Here is a 20099-nt window from a genome sequence, read left to right as displayed (position 1 = left end):
CCTCGTAAGAGCCGTGGATCAAACTGCAAACATCACAGTCTCAGCACTGGTCAGCTGAGAGCATGTTAACAGCCAGGGGCCAGGACTAAGTCAACACCAGAGTAGTTTGCCTTGCCCTTTCTGTCAAATCAATATCTGCAAATAATAAATGAGATCCCTGAGGGAAGCTCCAAACCCCACTACAAGGCCTGACCAAGTCCACAATTGGCTGTCTACTCAATATTGTAGGTGAGCCAGAGCAGCACTGAACATCTTTAGCACTCTATAATAGAAAATTAATTTTCCTCAAATCAAGGCTAAGGGCACCCTGAGGGTTATGTAATAGGGCTACTTACAACTGCAAACCCTGGAATATGAAATGCAAAGAGGAACAAAAGTGTTAATTGACAGAGGGGGGATTGGGAATATATTATACTCATTTCCATCACAAGTAACAAAATATTTCATAAATTCATTTTGAATCTGATGTGATGTAAAAAGGTCTCTAAATCAGACCTTTTAAACATTGAGATGTTTGGAAACAAGTGTCTTTAATGCAATAAGTACACTACCATTCAGTAATAAAACAGTTCAATATTGTGAAATATCATTACAATTTAAAGTAACTGATTTCTATTTGAGTATATTTTAAAATGTAATTTATTCCTTTGATGGCAAAGCTGAATTTTCAGCAGACCTTACTCCAGTCTTTAGTGTCACATGATCCTTCTGAAATGATTCTAATATGCTGTTTTGGTGATCAAGAAACGTTTCATATTATTATCAATCAGTTGAAAACAGTTTTTTAATCTGTGATGCATTATTACAGAAGTCTTTTAATTAATTTCAATTAATTCTTGCTGAATTTAAGCATTAATTTCATTCAGAAAAAAAAGAGAAATCTTATTGATTCCAAACTTTTAAACAGTGTAAGTGTGATTCATCCATACATTCATATGAGCACAGATATGTATGTATGTATGTATGAATGTATGTATTTATTTATGGGTAAATTCCATTCAACTTTCAGACCCCATCTACTTATTGTACACTAGACGTTGAGTTGAGTGTTTGAATTGTCCCTCCCTCTCTCTGTCTCCCTCTCTCTGTCCTTCACTAATCGCTATATGGGATAAGATAACGTTAAACTCACCCACATGTGTCTCCCTCTCTCTGTAAGAGTGACAATCTCAATAGGCCACCTCTGCGATGGAAGAGTCTGATAAATGAGTCAGTGTCTAGAACTGAAAGGGAGTTCAAACTTAGTCCAACAGTTCCGATCCATGGATACATCCTTTCATTGATTTCCTGGTATTCCATTCATTTTTGAACCCCAAAATATCCTTAAAAGCTCCCTGTCAGGTTGAACTAAGTCAAAGCAAGGAAGAAAAGCAGCCTCCAAGAGAATGACAGCATACATCCACGGATCAGCTTCCCTTTTGTGTGTGCCTGTCCCAAAGACCTCCGAAAACTGAGAGAAAGCAAGAAGAACCAACTGGTTCCTCATCATGCGCTTGTTAGCTTGTCCAATCTTTGGCAATCAGCATCGTCCCTGGGGCTGAAAGACATAAGACGCCAGGGAAGCAGGGGAAGCCAAAGCTGAGGAAAGATCAATACGGAACTGTGAAACAAGAAGTGGAGGCTATTTACTTTTCATTGATCCGATGATGCTGGAGAAACACCTCGGTCTGCGGTTAAATTGAGGGAATAAGTATTTGGTGCTGGTGGGGTTTCTTCTCGCAACTGTCAGGCTCCAAGGTCAAGAGAAAAGCTAAACACAAATAAAACAAGCAAAAATATAAGTGTTCAGGTGAATTAATTCATCACAATTCATTGAAACTTTACAGGAATTTGTACAAGACTGAAAGATGGTTGCAGGCAAACTCAAAGCCACAATAAAAAGTGCTTCGATAGTATAGATAGTATGGGCCAAAAGTGAAATAGGACAGGGTTTTCCGAACGGGTTCATGAGTTGATGAAAAGCTTATAATTAAAGCTTATAAGTATATGATGGCCATCTGTTGCAACTGTACAAATGTTGTCTTCGTATTCTGAAGACCCTACACTGTAAACAAATTAATTAATTAATTACAAATCTGTTAAAATTACGTACTGTATTAATATAAAGGAATTTTCCATATTTATTTTTTTACAGGAGTTTTACCTGAATTTTGAATTTTTTTATGTTATTGTGTTGGGTTATTGGAAATGTGTTTTTGGTTATTTTTGTTATTTTTTTATTATTATTTTTAGTGTACAGATTTTATTTTACAGTGTAAGAATTTTAATGCACATGATCTCCAAACTTAAACCTTACAATAAATAGAACATTTTTTAAAAACTTTTCACTTTTCACTTTTTTTGTAGCTATGGGACATTCCAGCAGGGGCTAACTAGCCAAGGCTAACCATATTATTGTATAAAATCCATAAAATTGTGGTGACCCACAGACATATGAAGTAAAACAAATACATTCACAACACAGATCTGCACTTGTGTTTCTTTTCTTTTCTTTTTTTTTCTTTTTTTTTTTCAACATCTGGAGACGACCCATTAGTCTCAATCTTCTGATTGCATGTTGGACTCCAGATTATGTCATTGCTCATCAATGACCTTATAATGACCACATTAAGCTAAAGCCTGCAGGTGTAACAGAGCTATTGAATGTCTGCATGTAAAATTTTGCAGTGAATGATTAGATACGGAAAGTAATTAGGCCAAATTATTTCCTGTATGCATCATTAAAAGTATTGATTTCAAAGTACGCAATTCTTTAGAACAGCAGGTCATTAAGGTACAAGGTCAGGTCTTTAAAGGGCCAGTTCATAAGTTGGGGTACTTAGACTCGTACTCAAACTCGAGTCCGGACTAGAATACAACTTTTAGTGGACTTGGACTTGCATTTTTACTCGGACTTGACTCGGACCCGAGCCTTTGGGACTAATATTTCTAAGTCCAATCGAGTCCAGGGACAGTTACCAAAACATGATGCATTGTCACAAAAATGACATTTAGTATTCGCATGTTTTTTTACATCTTGCCAGTACTTAAAAGCTGCCAGGTTTCTGTGCGCACTCACTGCTGCCACTGACTGTGTGATTCTTGGTTCATCAAACAACAAAATAAAAAGAGAAATCACTCACTGCTCTTGACTGAATCACTTTAGTAACTTTAAGAAGAATCATTTATATTTTATGCATACAGTGAAGATTATGCAGTGTTTCTTTGTCATTTTTATAACTTCATTAAATGTCGTAGTCAGTTATTTTCTGAAGTAGCCTATACTATATAGACCAATAATAATAATAAAAAAAACTATTTAATTTGTTTTTGATTTATATATGTATTTATCCTTCTGCTTGCAATTAATATTAGACCTTTTATTTGCCTTCAGCAAGATTAAGAAGGTTTTATTTACAATAGTTTTGTATTAGTTTTGGCTGTTGTAATTAAATTGTTTTTGTTTTTTTATGTTTTTTAAACATTGCGGCAGCTTCTAGCTTCAAGAAAAAAAAATTTTGTAACATCTTTGCGGCGGTGGTTTTTTTTGGGGTCAAAAAAACAGTAACACTTTCTTGCACTGCCACTCAAACGCACACACATACAGAAACATCCACGCATATGCTCAGAAACATGTTGTCAGCACTGCTCTGGCGATAGTTATCAGTAAAATAGTTTAGCTACTTAAAAGCTACAATACATTTCTCACTAGCAAGGTAATAACAGTGTTGAATGTGCAGATTTAGAACAAAATGAGAACAGAATTTTTCATTTTTTAATGAACTATATTTCTTTAATATTTAACATTTGAGAGCTGAAACTAGGGCTGTCACGATTATGAAATTTGGCTGATGAATAATTGACTAAAAATAGTCACGGTTATTGCAATTAATTGTCTGTTTTAGGATGTTGGTGATTATGCTGATTATCACAATTAATTGTGACCCTAGACCACAAAACCTTAAGTCTTAAGTCGCTGGAGTATATTTTTAGCAATAGCCAAAATTACATTGCATGGGTCAAATTTATTGATTTTTCTTTTATACCAAAAATCATTAGGATATTAAGTAAAGATCATGTTCAATGAAGATATTTCGTATATTTCCTACCGTAAATATATAAAAACTTTATTTTTGATTAGTAATATGTATTGCTAGAACTTCCTTGGACAACTTTAAAGCGATTTTTCAATATTTTCTCAATAAGATTTTTGATATTTTGCACCCTCAGATTCCAGATGTTCAAACAGCTGTATCTCAGCCAAATATTGTCATATCCTAACAAACTATATATCAATGGAAAGCTTATGCTCATGCTTTCAGATTAAGTATAAATCGCAATTTTGAAAAATTGACACTTAAGACTTGTAGAAATCGCAATTTTGAAAAATTGACACTTAAGACTCACTATTGACTATGTTGTCTTTTAATATATTTTTTGTTATTATTTTTATGTGTTATTTTTAATAGAGTATTCCAAATTTTAAGAATCGGCCAATACCGATCCAACACCAGTGCTATTTTTTTTTTCTACACCACTACAGAATATCAATACTGTGTTTGTGAAACTAATGGTCACTCTTTTTTAAACCCTTTGTTGCACACAATCCACTAAATACTCACTTCCTCGTTACAGAGAAAAACATTTACATTTTAATAAAAATATATAAGCTACGAAATTAAACTAGCTGACTGTATAATTTAGCAGCAAAAACAATATCTTGGAAAAAAATTATTCGGTGCACATTATACAATTTAAACATGTTTATTCTGTTAACTATTTGTATTCTTACAATATACATTCATGAAAATAATACAGAAATCGTGACAAAAATAAAAGCTTCCAATAATCTTTCTGTGTGCAAAACTTTGATAATGTGAAACGCTTCAAACAGAGTGGCACAAAGCTCTTATGCAAATCCAAATATGAAATAATTAAAAAATACAGAATTTATTTATTTATTTTAATTTTTTTTAAATTATTTATTAAGTATTAAATATTTATAAATAAAAAATATATAGATATATATATATATATATATATATATATCTGGTTGTCTGAAACAACCACGGTTAGATCAAATAATCATGATTAGATGGTTATTTAATTATCGCGTCAGGCCTAGCTGAAACAGCATTCTGTAAAGGCTAGGAATTTCCCCCCAAGCTGAAATTTTCTGATGGCTGCTCAAAAAAAAAAAAAAAAAATTAAAATAGAAAATTAAAAAATGTAACTTTCACCATATAGGAAAACAAAAAACAAGGACAGTATTGTCATGAGGACAAAAGCACAGAAGATTTGTTCTACCCGCCAAGTCTTCTTTTTTAATTTAGTCAACTGCAGTTGCAACTTACTCCAAAAGGTCGGTCACACTCTCACACACCCTCTTTTCCCCTCCTTCCCAATTAACCCTCTCAAACAGCTTAGATTACATTAGCTTTGAGTTCCCTCACACCCTGCACTGGACTCACACATCTCGAACAATGAACCCTGACTTGCTTCACAAATCTCCCCTTCAGCTAGGCACAATTATGAATTCAAATAAGGCTGATTCAGACTCTCTCATGCAGCACACTGCCTTTCCCATGACAAGTCCTGGTAATGAGGACCACACAACAAGAGCATCGGCTGAACGGCCCTGGGCCCATTCACCACCAATGGGTTCAATTTAGGTGTTGCATTCATCAACTGCAATGCCCACAGATAACTCCATCTGATAACGTTACCAAAAAAAAAAAAGAAATTAGAAAAATTTAATTTTAATTACCCTTGGTAAGAGAGAATATGTTAAACAGGTGTGTGGAGAATCTTTCACAAGTATTTCAAAAAATAATAAAATATAATAATTAAAAAATATAAATTTATAATATATAAATATTAATATTATATAAATAATTAAAAAATACAGAATTTATTTGTTTATTTATTTTACTTTTTTAAATTATTTTTATTAAGTATTAAAAGATTTGTTAATAATTCTCACACTTAAACACCACATTTACAATTGTATAAGAGTTTGTGGTTAGATATTTTTTCAAAGAAATTAATACTTTTATTCAGCAAGGATGCATTAAATTGATCAAAAAGAAATGAAAAGATTTTCAATTTTACAAAACAAAGAAAGAAAAAAGAAAAAAACCATTCATAATATCATATAATATTTTGATGATTTCTTGATCATGTGATACTGAAGACTGAAGTAATGATGCTGAAAATTCAGCTTTGCCATCACAGGAATAAATTACATTTTAAAATATATTAAAATACAAAACAGCTATTTTAAATTGTAATGTTATGTAATGTTATGTTATAAATTGTAACATTTGCAGCCCTTTTTTTAATTACATTAAGAAATATGTTATTGTGCTGGTGCTTATTGTTGTATTTTGTATTGTATTTTTAGGAAGACTAAGATGAAAGACAGGACTCCATACATAAAATACACCTAGAGATTACATTTCAACCATGAAACATCATAAGTTTTATAAGTTCATAAAAACGCTAAGCACTGTTAGCTCAGCCAGGAGCCACCCAACTACAAAACCTGAGAGGATTTTACGAGCAGTGCAGAGGACAAAAAAAAAATCAATTGAACAAAATGTACTTTTCTATACTTTTTCCAGCGCAGGTGCAGAGAGTGAGGTAATCTATAGATTATAATGAGTGCAGATAGAGAGGAAAAAAAGGTTGTAATCTACCCAACAAGAGTCTAAATTGGTACATTTTTAGTGAAAGGACATTCTCATGTTTCTTTGTCCAAGCAAGTAATTTCCCCTCTCTCTTCTTTCTCCGGTGTGGCTTGCCGTGGCAGCATTTTCTGCAACACAGAACACTCTCCCCTTCTATTTCAATAGGACAGCTCATTTGCCAGACAGTGAAACGAACTGCTGACTGAGTCTTTTTAGACTGTTAGAAAGAGAGAGAGAGAGAGAAGCAAGAGAAGGAGGGAGCAGGGAAAAAGAAAGAATATGAGGAAGCATTGTATCATTACTACTCAGAAAGATCATTGGACATTAAGGAATACGGCATTACAAGGTCATGAGCATTTTTTTCTCTCTTGTCTGCAGGAACACCTTACTAACCTCAGCTCTTTTTATCACAGTTATATTTAGTAGCTACTCATATCAAATATTAGAATATTAAAAACTAGTTCAGGGGATAACTTTAAAGTGCACTGAAAAAAAAATGGTGTAGAAACAATCTTTACTCAGAAATAGCTAATAAATTTCACAAACAATTACAAAGAAAAGGCAACTAACACATTGTATTAAACATGACATTTCTAGGTAGAAAAACTTAAATAATATTTTCCTAACTCCAATAATCTTTTTATTATTTACATATTTATAAAACTCATTTTTTACTTTGTGGACAAGAGATGAACTAAACTATATACAGAATAAAGCTCCAGTTCTTAACTAGCTGGTTAAAGAGCAGACCTGTATAACTAGGCGCAAGTGTGTGTGGGTCATGCAGTGTGCTGATTGAATCCAGCCTTTAAGGAGGTCTCGCAACTGGCGAAATGCCCACTGACAAGTCCTTGGACAGAGAGAAACAATGCGCAAACATATATAATAAACCCACTTTATGTTGTGTGTAATCCCGCCAACAACCCTTCATACATCCACTCAAGGACGTTTCCCGGCCCCCGCTAACAAGCAGGCCGTGCAATTAGCCTGCTCATCAAAATAATGATGGATAGCCAGTAAACATGCCCACCATCACTCTATAGAGACAAACACACACACAGTCTACATTCCAGCATTTAACACTTAAATCAAAAACATTTCAACCTAATTAAAGAATTAATTTAGTCATCCATTCATTAATTTGAGAGTATCATAAAAGTGATCCACAAAAAACCAAACGCAAATCCAGTAAAAGATTAACCATTAAGTTAGAACTGGATCATTTTGATTCAAGAACAGTTCATTCCTAAAGAGATGTGCATTTCATTCGATCATAAGAGCCCTACAAAGTGGACTTTACAGGGTATTCCTCCATCTTAAGTGAGATTCTAATCTGAATGCTCAATAAAAAGAACACTGTGAACAGCACAGGGAAAAAACACCAGCATGTGTTTTAATCAAAACAAACCTGGCATTTAAAAACATGTTCTTATTTTCATATTAAGCATTAACAAACATTCAGCATTTAGTTTAGTGCTTTCGAATACGACCAATTATATAAATAAAAATTTATAATGCACACAGGTATACAAATGCACATGGATGTATTTTATACATGAGCATTAATTTACATGTATTTAGTATATTAAGTAATCATACCTTAAACTTCTCTAATATACACGGCTAACTGATACCCCCTTCTTAGCGAAAAGAGATAAGTGAACATTGCATAGGGATTCTGCAAATCAAAAAAACTGTATCAACTGATTTGTTAAAAAAAAAAAAAAAAAAAAAACTCTGACTCAAATAAATGATGCATACACAAATAAGACATTAGTACATTTCTTTTTAAACCAAGGAGAGTTTTTTTTTTTTTTTTTTTTTCAGCAAATAATGATTTAAACTCAAGTCAGTTAAAGTACCTTCAAAAAAAATACAGTATGGCTTTAGAAGACTTTGAATTAGGGGTGGGCGATATGGCAAAAAATATCATATCACATATTTTTTTTTTTTTTTTTTTTTTATCTTTATCATGTTGGTTTTACTCTTTTGCAAGCTGTCTTAAAACCCAAATCTTACAAGGTAACACAATATAAAATACAATATAAAATAAAATAAAAAGAATGGCAGATATTTAGGCCGAAGAGGGTGAAGAGAAAAATGTTTATCATATTGTAATAAAAAAATAAGAACAAATATATACATTGCAATACACATAATATAAAAATAAAATAAACAGTGCTTTATTTTTCAGGTACAGTAGGTGTGCTTGGCAGTAGTATTCAAGAAATTGAATGAACAAATATAAGAATAAAACACGATCAACACTTCACTGTGTAAATTATTAATTGAATCTTAGTAAAGCAACTGTATTAAAGCTCTTCAGTCAAGAGCAGTGAGTGATTATTCTCTGTTTTGCTGTTTTATAAACAAAAATGAAAATTCTGTCATCATTTACTCACTCTCAAGTTGTTTTAAACCTGTATTAGTTTCTTTCTGCCATTGAACAAAAAAGTTATTTTGAAGAATGTGGGTAACCAAACAGTTGCTGGTCCCCAGGGACTTCCCTGATACATATTTTTTTCCTACTATCAAAGGCAATGGGGACTCACATTCTTCAAAATATAACCTTCTTTTGTGTTCAATTAATACAGGTTTGGGAACAAATAATTGATGAATAATGAATTTATATTTTTAGGTGAAAATCACCAGTAATCGCGTGCTGTTTGGCAGACTTTTTAGTGTGCGTGCACTTTAGATGTACACACTCAGAAAAAAGTGCCTGTCAGAACAGCACGTGCATGAAATGTTTAACCGGTATGGCTTTAAAGCACATGAAAATAGTGTACTTTTGTGATTGTGAATAAGTGCAGTGTCCCGTGAGTGTAACTCTACCACTGAGTAACATTTCATGTGAATGTATTTCGCGTTGTACAGTATTGTGAATAAGTGCAGTGTGAAGTGTGTGTGACTGTATGTGTGATTTAGATTTATTGTGAATTATTTCTTCAAAAACAGATTGTGGAGAAGTTTTAATCACCATGGATCAAAAATCGTGATATTTCACATCCCTTCTTTGAATATATAGTAGTGCATGAGTCATATGGACCAAGTTCATGATACTTCTATGAAGCTTTTTTTTTTTTGTCATTTTGAAGTACTTTCATAACATTTAAAAGTCATCTCTCTTGTGTTCCACAGAAGAAATAAGTCAAAAGAGGTTGAAAAAAGGTGAGTAAATGACAGAATTTCTATTTTTAAGTGAACTATTCTTTTAAAGAATAATTAACATGGTTACAGAAGTTTTAAAAGGTGATAATATATGAAATTTAGAGACTGAAGTACTTTCATTTAGCTCTACACTGGTAAAAAGAGATGTAGCTACAAACATCTGTGCAGTCACCTCTCCAACTCAACTAATTAGCCTAATGCTATTTTACTAGGCACTTGAAAATGTCAACGCATTTGTAGATTTAGTGTAAACTTAAATTCCATTACCTAGCAGGCATTATTGCTCAGTGAGTTGAGCTGATCTCTCCCCCGGGCCTGATATGTTTCCCCTGCTCTGTCATCATGCTAACCGTTCTGTCTAGACCAACTTAGAGCCCCAGAATCCACCACAGGGATCAATAAACTGCACATAATTCAAGGCTAATAATGAGCTTTCAGTACCACGCAAATGGTCAGCTACTCTAACAGAATGGATGATGTAAAATGATAATGTAATTATTAAAAGGACAGATAAAATGAGCAGGCGCTTACGCTCTCATATTGGAAAGGCTAAAGTCAATTAGCAGCACTTAAATTATTGTTCTTCCTGAGCCGGCTGATTGGGGAGGAAGTTAATGTATCTGGCGCCCAAGGTAAATGTAGGACATGACTTGCAGTGCCAAGAGCAGCTCTGTTATGTTGTGGGCAAATTGGAGAGTAATTGTATACGCACAGTGTGCTATAAATGTTCTTTGCTATTTACTGTTACCTGCAGTACTTTGTATAAGACTAAAGTGCACACGTTTTCAAACAAGTTGATGCTGACAAGAAAATGACTTGCTCAGGTACCATAAGTGTAATCTTAAGTATAAATCTAGTTATGCAACATAAATCTGCTGAATCATTGTTTTTCCTCCACTGAGATGCATCAGCACACATAAAACCAGCATATTGTTGTTTTTTTTTTTTTTTTGCTTACAGTTTTACCAAGTCAAAGCTGCAGTTATTAAAAATTATCAAAATATCTTGCTTTTGATGTCACATTATTGGGTGTTTCTTTTTTTATTTACATAATTTATTTATATTAGCAACAAGGATGTATTAAATTGTTTAAAAATGACAGTAAAGATGTTACAAAAAAATAAAAAAGGTGTTCTATTCATTCTATTTCTATTCATTTCTATTCATCCTAGAAAGAAAAATCCTCACATTTCCAAAAAAAAAAAAAGTAGCTCATTACTGTTTTCAAACTGTTTCTTAATCACCAAATCAATATTTTTTGAGGGCCAGTTATTATTCACACAAAACTATTTTTCATAGAATAAATATTTAAAATATGTATTACAATTTCACTCTTTTTTAGATGACCATAGTTCCAACATATAATAATTATAATTATTGTAATGAATTTCAAAATATTAAGATTGAAAGTTAGTACATTGGATAAGGCTTAAACTACTGTAAATCTATAGACCAGTAGCAAAAGTGTTAAAAAATCATGTTAACCATGATTCAGAACTTCTTACAAAACGTTAATACAAGCATTTAAAACTTATTTGAGAACGGCCGAAGCAGCTGACCTTCTTAAGAACAGGTCTGTCCTAAACTGTAACAACTGTAAGTGTCTAATCTTGCCATGGCTCCCCTCTCAAACAACTTGTCTTTGATTATGTGCATTCTAAAATAAAATAAGTAGATCTAAATTAGTGCGATTCACTGGAAATACACTAAACATTGTGCCATTTGACCTGCCGAGTGAGAATGCAAACATAGTTGTCTTTTCCGCCAGGCTGCTTCCTCCTAATGCGCTAAATGTTTTGGCTTGCACAAAATGTCACCCTTCCCATGGAGAGGATTGGCATTTGAAGTAGGTTTTGTAGACCCTCCGGCCAGATCGCTGAAGGCAGAACAGCCGCTACGTATCCAAAGAGCATGAAAGAGGCGAATGTGTCTGAGAGGAGCATCAGATGATAACACCAGAGAACGAATGCCACAAACCCACATCACTCAAAAACAGCGAGGACAGCTTGTTTCAGGGTCTGTTAAGTATGTCCATGCCGGTGGGGGATTCAAAGTAAAGCACAGTGCTCCCAGGCCTTTCAGTGTCTGATTCTGAGGCTGACAAAGGCCTTGATTGAAGCTAGAAGTCTCTGAGCTAAGCAGCCTGACAGGATAATAGGACATCTGGAACAGATTTGTTTACTCCCCCATTTGTAAAATGGTGTCGGCTATGGGTGAATTGTTATGCTAATGCACACGCAGACACAAACACCCTCTCTTTTGCATAGACTCAGCTGCCAATTAAAAGTTTTTTTTTTGTTAGTAACTTTTACTGATTAAAGATACTAAGAAGTGTTTGGGTGGTACGAGTTAAAATACAAACCAAATAAATTGAATCAAGTAAAGAGATTCGCCCTTTGTTGTTCTTGCGAAATGAGCTGCCTTTTAAAAGTTATTTAAATAGTGTCTGCTGTCATCGCAGGAATATTTCTAGCTTTTTAATGACAAATAATCAAATGACTGTCAATGGAAGTCAACACATGATAGCAGTCTTCGGATTTCCTTCAGTTTACCCAGTGTTTATGCGGTAATCAACACTCAGCCATCTGTGAATGTGCAATTAGCATAATTGGTGTACGTTACACGCTTAACGTAAAGCACATTTTTTACTGCCATTCTTCTCTTGGTACATCTAATTGCAATTGAGCTTGGAAGAAAAACATTGTGAGTCTTTGGGAATTTTAAAAAGCGGATTAGCCGGCAATGGGCAACACCGAGTCCAGGTGCGGCAGGGTCAAAGGTCAATTGGCCTTGCGTTTATCTGACAAATAGTTTGGTAACACCTGGACGAAAGGCAAGAGTTTAAACGCATGAGTGAATGGGCACGACACTGCAGTCTCTTCCAGCTGCTCAAATCCAGCATAAATTGGACTCCATTAGAATTAATAGCCTTTACTGGATCTTAATTTACATATAAAGGCAAGAAGACATCTGTCATAAGATATCTGGGAGAAGATGTTGCTAAACTGTTTCTAACAATGTCTACGATGTTGAGCTGTATCGGCGGCAGGGGTTTTCAAAACTTTCTGATGCTAAGGACCCCTTGCAAAATATGCTGAAATATAAAGGCAGCTATATATTATCATGCACACATGATATGATAAAGACAACATGTTCTAGGCAAATTGACATTAATATTTTTACAGAACAATGTACTGAAGTATTATCTGGAAAATAGACTCAATATCTATATTAGAAGTGTATCTGTTTACGATTACCTACTGAATGTTAGATATTGTAAACCTGAAGAGAAATGCATTCACCTCAGTTTAACTCAAAATTACTTATAGCGCTTTGCACAATAAATGTACACTAACATTTAAAAAACCTTTTTGATAGAAAATAACACCCTCATTCCTCAAAAAGGAAGTTTTAAATTGATCAAAAGTGACATAAGGCATTTGTAATGTTTCTATTTCAAATAAATGCTGTTCTTTTTAACGTTTTCAAAAAAAATATTAAGCAGTTTTCCATATTGATAATAATAAAATGTTTCTTGTGCAGCAAATCAGCATATTAAAAAGATTTCAGAAGGATCATGTGACACTGGAGACTGGAGTAACGTCTGCTGAAGATTCAGCTTCAGCATCACAGGAATAAATTACATTTTTTAAAATATATTCAAATAGTAAAACTGCTATTTTAAATAATATTTCACAGTATTATGGTTTACTATATTTTTGATCAAATAAAAGACTTGGTAAGGGACTTTTTTCAAAAGCATAAAAAAAAAAAAAGAATTCTTACCACCCCAAACTTTTAAACAGCAGTGTAGTTCCAGAGCAGTGCTAAAAATATAAAACAACAAATATATACATACATGTTTTATTATTATACATTCTTCCAGCCTCCCTGGAGGTCTTGGCCGGCCAATTTTCAAGCCCTTGTACTATAACAAATGTCTGTGCTGATGATTTAGAGTTCAGATGTGCTTGTCATAGACAACACTTCAACATAGTAAATTAGCAAAATAGCAATTAAAATAGGCTCACATGCAGGCAATTAAAAGCATTTCATCCATAGCAGAGGCAAATGGAGCCCTGGACACAGTTTGTGACACAAGCTCTTTCTGCAATAAGAAATATTCATACAAAAATAGCACCACAACATGACAGATGCCTGTTTTTCTTCTCACATAAGCTTTCAAACTCATGTTTAATTCTATCACGTCATGCATGTAGGCTGGGGCATTTTGGCTTGAAGTATAAATTAGATAATTCAATTAAAGTGCCCTGCATAGACACATGATAACGGATGGAGGATGACCCTAACCTGGGTCTGAACCTCACGTCACCTCCATATCACTCAGCCTTCCTGACAAATGGCGGCCAGTTAATAACTGAAACACATGGCTGCCGGCGTAGGTCAATAATGTCCTTTCCTTCTTCGGCATCACTGAATTAACCACCTCACCCTGTAGTACAGCCGTCTTTCTTCATGTGTAAATAGAGCTAGCATGCAGCCGCTGATTAGCTATAAAAGCCCTTCTTATCTTAAAAAAATAAATAAACTGCTAGAATTAATGACGACTTTGCTCTGTTTGTGTTGTTGAGGGTTAATGCAGTCGAAAGCAAGGAGCCTAGCATGCTCTGTTTGTAGTGTCCATCAAAGACCGAGATGACTTGACAGTTTGACAACAACAGAGAATCACTTAAAGGAGCACAAGCCAACACTTGAAGGTCAGTTCAGAGGTGTTTCATGAGGAGAAGCCTTAACTTCAAAGTTCACATAGCAGTTGTGCACTGTAATAATAATAATAAAAAAAAGAATTTGTTTTAAAAATTGTCCTAATTAGCTTTTTTTTTTATTTGTTTCATCACAACATACAAAATGCATCATTCAGACAATAAATGCATTAAGGCAACACCAGATATCTTGCTTTGCAAATTCTCAATTTTCAATATTTTATAGGACACTTAATATTTTACTACGCTACCTTTGTTTCTGAAGGCATACCAAAAGCAAAATCTGGGATATAGTTTAATTAGGATCTGCCACAGACCTCAGTCAAATCTGAATAATGGTGACAATCAACAAATAGAAAAAGGCATGCTTTTAACCCCACAACACAACAAATAACTAAAAATAGTGACAAAAACACAATAAAAGTAAAAAAAAAAAAAAAAAAAAAAAAAAAAATTTCAGCAAACATAACCATTACCGCATACTGTATTCATGTTGCAATGCATTCTGGGAAGTCACAAAGCCTTAATATTTAAAAAAAATATTGATCAATTTAAAATTATTTGATTTAGACAACTTTTTTTTTGTAATTACCAAGATGAATTGGGGCAGAGATCAAACCACATCCCCCCCAAAAGCTCGTCTAGTCCTTTAATGTTGTGAAAATTATTTACAAGGTTAAGTGAAACTAATTGAAAACCGCCTACGTGAAAGGCTTTCTCAAGCCAAAACTCAGGATTAGGGTAAAATACTGCTTAAATTCCATATCAAAAGAATTACAACCCTTTACAATAACACATAAAAGACTTCCCTCTAAAGGTGTGCAAACACGCATTTAGCATGCTAATATCACATAGGGAAAAAGATGCTATATATCCACAAATTATTTATCCGCGGATATTTAATCAAATCTTTTGTGGAGATGTGCGCAGCGGGAGGTGTTCATTTTGAGACTGTTGAAAAACGCTGTAAATCCGCTGCGAACTAAAGGGGGCAGTGCCATTGTGCGATTGACACATTTGTTTACAGGCATGCGCTAACCCAACAGATTAAAACACTATTGCGGGGAAGATAAGCACGCAGGCGTCTGACTGTCACAAACCTCCGCAACCCTGTCTTTAATGCAGGAGAAAAGAGTCAGATTGAACAAAGGCTTTAAATCCATTCCACCCCTCCACAAGGCCTATTTGACATTGTTCTAGTGCGGCCCACACAATTTTCACATTTCAAAGTCAGTTTAATCAAGAGCTCAGGCAAAAGAGGATGGATCAGAGGGAAGAGAAGGTTTTTGCCATTCAGACAAACTCATGCAAATGATCACTTTAGTATGGAGTTTATGACAGGCAGGCTTTGGGTGAACCTTAATCAAACGAGGGATTTGGTTTTGTTCTCTCTCCCTCGCCTTTTTCTTCTGTTTGGCACCAAGCCCATTCAGTGAGGAGAAAAAATGCTCACACTGGAGGGCATCCACTTTTAGACTTACGCTACTGTCTTTGGGCAAAACGTTGGCATTATTAACTTTCAGCAGAAGATCAGAACAGCCAGTTAAGGACAATACACCTCAGGCTTGAAGGTTGAAATGTAGGCTGAAGCTATATTGGAAATGCCAGGTTACATCATGAAGCAGAACCATGCCCACTCTAAATATTATGTTTACATGCATATATACAAATTGTCACCCCCAATATCTAATACTTGATGTTGCTCTGCTGCACTCAAGTTACACAACATGTCTGTTGTTATGATGAAAAAAAAACAAGTTTAAAACGTTACATTTTTGTAGCAGGCTGCCTTGGCAGTCTAACAGTGCTTACCACTTTCAAAATGATTAAGATGGCCAATCAAATCAAAGAAGTGTCCACCCTTTTCTGTTCACAGAAGCCAAGTGTGAATTCCAGAACAAAGCTACAGTGTTAATGCTGAAAGACGGTATGGTAAGATGAAAGCAGCTAAACATTTAATATCTGACAACTGTTTTTATGATAGAAATGTATCTATATAGTAGGGAAGTATACAACATTGTCACAAAGGCAATCACTGTGATTTTTAGGTTGCTATCCAAGTAATCAAAAGAAGAACATATGCTACATGTAGCCCTGTGATACCTTCTAAAAAAGAAAACAAAGGGTTAAGCTCACGGCAGCTTATTTGAAACATCTGGTTCTTCCAGCAAAACTATTCACTTCATATCATTGAGGTAAAAAATAATTATTGGCAATTAAATGGCCATTAATTTTTCAAGCACGGAATCCTGCCAGATGTTTTACATCAGAGAGAAAAATAGCCACTCCTATTTTTTCCATTTCATATTAGTCACTGGCATGATGAATCTTTTCCATACACATAAGCACAGCTAAAAGGTGTGGACTTTTTGTAATGTACCTGCATTTAAAGGGGATAAACTGACAGTTGAGTACTGAGCACAGTTTGGGCAAAAGTAACTAAGTTAAAGAGTTTCCAACAGGAAAGGGGATATGATATGATTTATAAAATGGCGCCACAGACTTGATTAATTCGATGCCACTATGCTGCCCGTCGACTGAAAATAAACGGAAGGCCTTTTGAAAATCGTTGCCCTATTTCTTCTTATTGATATATCTGTGGCACAATTGGAAAACAGAATCTAGGTCTTATAAATTAAGAACTCCAAAACCGAAAACACTCCAAAGACAACGGCTGACTCCTCAACCTAACATAATAAATGACTATCAGGCGCTATAACAATCTGCTCCCTGCTTGCTCTGACCTCGACACAATGGCCCAGGTTGCCCAGCTGTGGCCCTGCTGGAGTGCAGCAGCTGAAGGTAGTCTCTCCACCCTGACCTGGCTGGCTCTGGCTCAGGCCAGCACTTTTTAATTCCCATAAGAAGCAGAGAAGCGCTGAGAGGCTGGGGCAAGCAGGAGTAAGCATCTATTGCACATGTCAGGGCCAGAGCCCATACACTCCCTCCCTCACTGACCTCAATTAGAGCCGACTAAAGACTAAAACTAACTGCCCCACTACAAACACATGGATACAAACTAGCAAGTTACAGATTACACTAATGGCATTATTAAAGAGGCATTTTTTTAACAATACCAGAGTAACCGGAGAAAATTAAGTTGATGAGATTCGTATTAAATAAGGATTGCTATGTCATGCTGAAAATATCAATTGTACAATATCACACGAGCCAATATTATAATACCACATACAACAACTAAATAAAACATTAATATAGAGTAACTTACATGTTTGATGCAATATTTCAGTTAGGGTTAGGGTACAGTATGTTTTGTACCTAGCCAAGGCGTCTCCAAGCATCACACAGCAGTGGAGTAACTTACATTCGCAAACCACGTCACTGGTTTCAATTGTGAATGAATCAATGTTTGAATGAATCAATGTTTGAATGAATCAGCTGAGTGAGTGAATCACTGAAGGACTCGATCATGAAGACAGTCACTTAGCACTACATACTGGCATAAAGATGTAAGATGAACCACAAATCTAGCAACATTAGGTCACTTAAGACCATGGAAAATTTAAAAGGTAAATATATGGTAAAATACTATAAATCTTTATTTGGAGTCTTGTTATTTTATATATTTTTTTTAATTATGTGTTATTATTATTATTATTATTATTATTATTATTATTATTTAAATCTTTGTAGTTACTTACACATGTTTTATATGAATTTTAGTTTACTATGTTCTTTAATTAAAAAATAGGTAAATTCTTTATATATTTTAATAAAAAAAATGTACATTCAATTAAATCAATTAATTTACATCAATTAAATGTTGAATACTGTTATATTACCCTGTCCGTGACGTCAAATTACATGCACATATATATATATATATATATATATATATATATATATATATATATAATAGCCTACTGCTGTTGAGAAAGTGACTGCAAATTATGTGTCTCTTCTTATTTGTTTGTTTATTTATTTATTTTGAATTTAATTTAATTTATTTATAAAGTTGTTAGGCCAATCAAACTGGTACTAACTATTTTAGGCTAAAACCCTTTAACCCATAGTCAAGTTAGACGCCATATTGAATTTAACATGAAAGATTAACTTAGTCTTTACAATGGCACACATTGTATAAATGTCCAAAATAACATACATGTTTTGTATTCTTTTGTTTGTTTGCTTATTTTGGATTTTTTTATTTTTTAACTGAACAAGCGGTATGTTGTTAAACAACCTACTGAACTTCCATCACTCACATCCTTGTTTTCATTCCTGTCAGATGATAAATATGGTGCCACTCTAAGGTCTACTTTACTTTACTTTACTGTCTATTTTAAAGAGAGGATGAATAGATGCATCATGGCTGACATTTTTCTAAAAATATTTAGAAAACAAAAATGTTGATTGCTTTTTTTTTTTTTTGGGTCACTGGGGATGTTCAATTATACTAGCGCTTTAGAGATCACAGCAGTCCTGCTCGCAAGCAGGCGTAACAGGAATAACATCATACCTCTAAATCACTGCTTCACTGTTATTTTGGGATACCCAACAGACCAGGACACCAATTGAAGCCTCATCAGCAGCCCTATTATCTCAGCTGTGGTGTTAGGTGGCCAGAGCAGATTTGTGAGGGTCATATGCCTAACGGCAACCTCCATAAGCAACCAACAGGCCAGGTTTCTTTTAGCTAATGCAATTAACCTTGTGGAGGAAAATAAAGAAGGACAGGCAGAGACAGAAAAAAAAAGAGCAACAAAAAGAAAACAGATAGCACAAAGCCAAAAAGCCACAGTATGATAAAGAGAGAGGAAGAGAGAAAGAAAGAGAGGGAGTCTCTTAGAAAGAAAGGTAGAGGTGAGAAGCTTAACTCATAATGATGGGGGGAAGCGTGCCTGGGCTGAGGGGGCTCTCTTCTCTCGGCTCTGTCTCTTCTCATGGGAAGCAAAGGTTGGGAGCACTCGTCTCGTGGAGGAGGTAAGATGAAGGGCCAGTGTCAGGCTGGCTTTTAATGGTCAGAACTGTGGTTAGTTCTTCTGACTATGTCCTGTCCCCCGTGGCTCAGAGTCCACTCCTTATAACTGGCCATAATTCACCTCGTTTGGCAGTTTGGGGTCTCCGAGGTGCAGGATAAAAAGTGCAGGGAGCAGTAATGGCACCAAGAACAGCTGAGGGCACATCTAGTGAGAGAAGAGCAGAAAACCACACTCTGACTGGAACCTTTAAACTAGTACATGCAATAACAGGAATCAAATGCAGCAAAAAATACATAAATAAATAAAAATTAATTATTTGTATAGTTGTCATAAAAAATATATATTGCACTGTTACATTGGTTGTATAACTCTATGGAACCTGCTCACAATAGACTTACTGTTGGTCGCTTTATTGCTATTGCCAAGCATCTTGCACTGTCACTGCACTGTTTTTCATTGTTTCTGATTTACACTTATATTTATATATACTTTATATACTTTGCTGATGACAATACAAATAATGAAACATGGCAAATAAATACTCACATATAAAGTGAAAACAGTAAAATGATAATTATAACCATAATACAGTA

At 34.5% G+C, this 20099-nt stretch overlaps 1 long non-coding RNA gene across 1 annotated transcript; it reads right to left on the bottom strand.

Annotated features, from left to right (window-relative positions):
• Window positions 1-1165: 1165 nt before the first annotated feature.
• Window positions 1166-19706, bottom strand: LOC122145065. The gene is made up of 3 exons (XR_006160095.1): window positions 19044-19706; window positions 1630-1750; window positions 1166-1537 (listed from the first exon to the last, which is right to left on the bottom strand). It is a non-coding gene; the product is annotated as an uncharacterized LOC122145065 (long non-coding RNA).
• Window positions 19707-20099: the final 393 nt, after the last annotated feature.

This window comes from Cyprinus carpio, chromosome A5 (genome assembly GCF_018340385.1).
Source record: "Cyprinus carpio isolate SPL01 chromosome A5, ASM1834038v1, whole genome shotgun sequence".
Classification (NCBI taxonomy): domain Eukaryota; kingdom Metazoa; phylum Chordata; class Actinopteri; order Cypriniformes; family Cyprinidae; genus Cyprinus; species Cyprinus carpio.
This window is presented reverse-complemented; position numbering and strand designations above follow the sequence as displayed.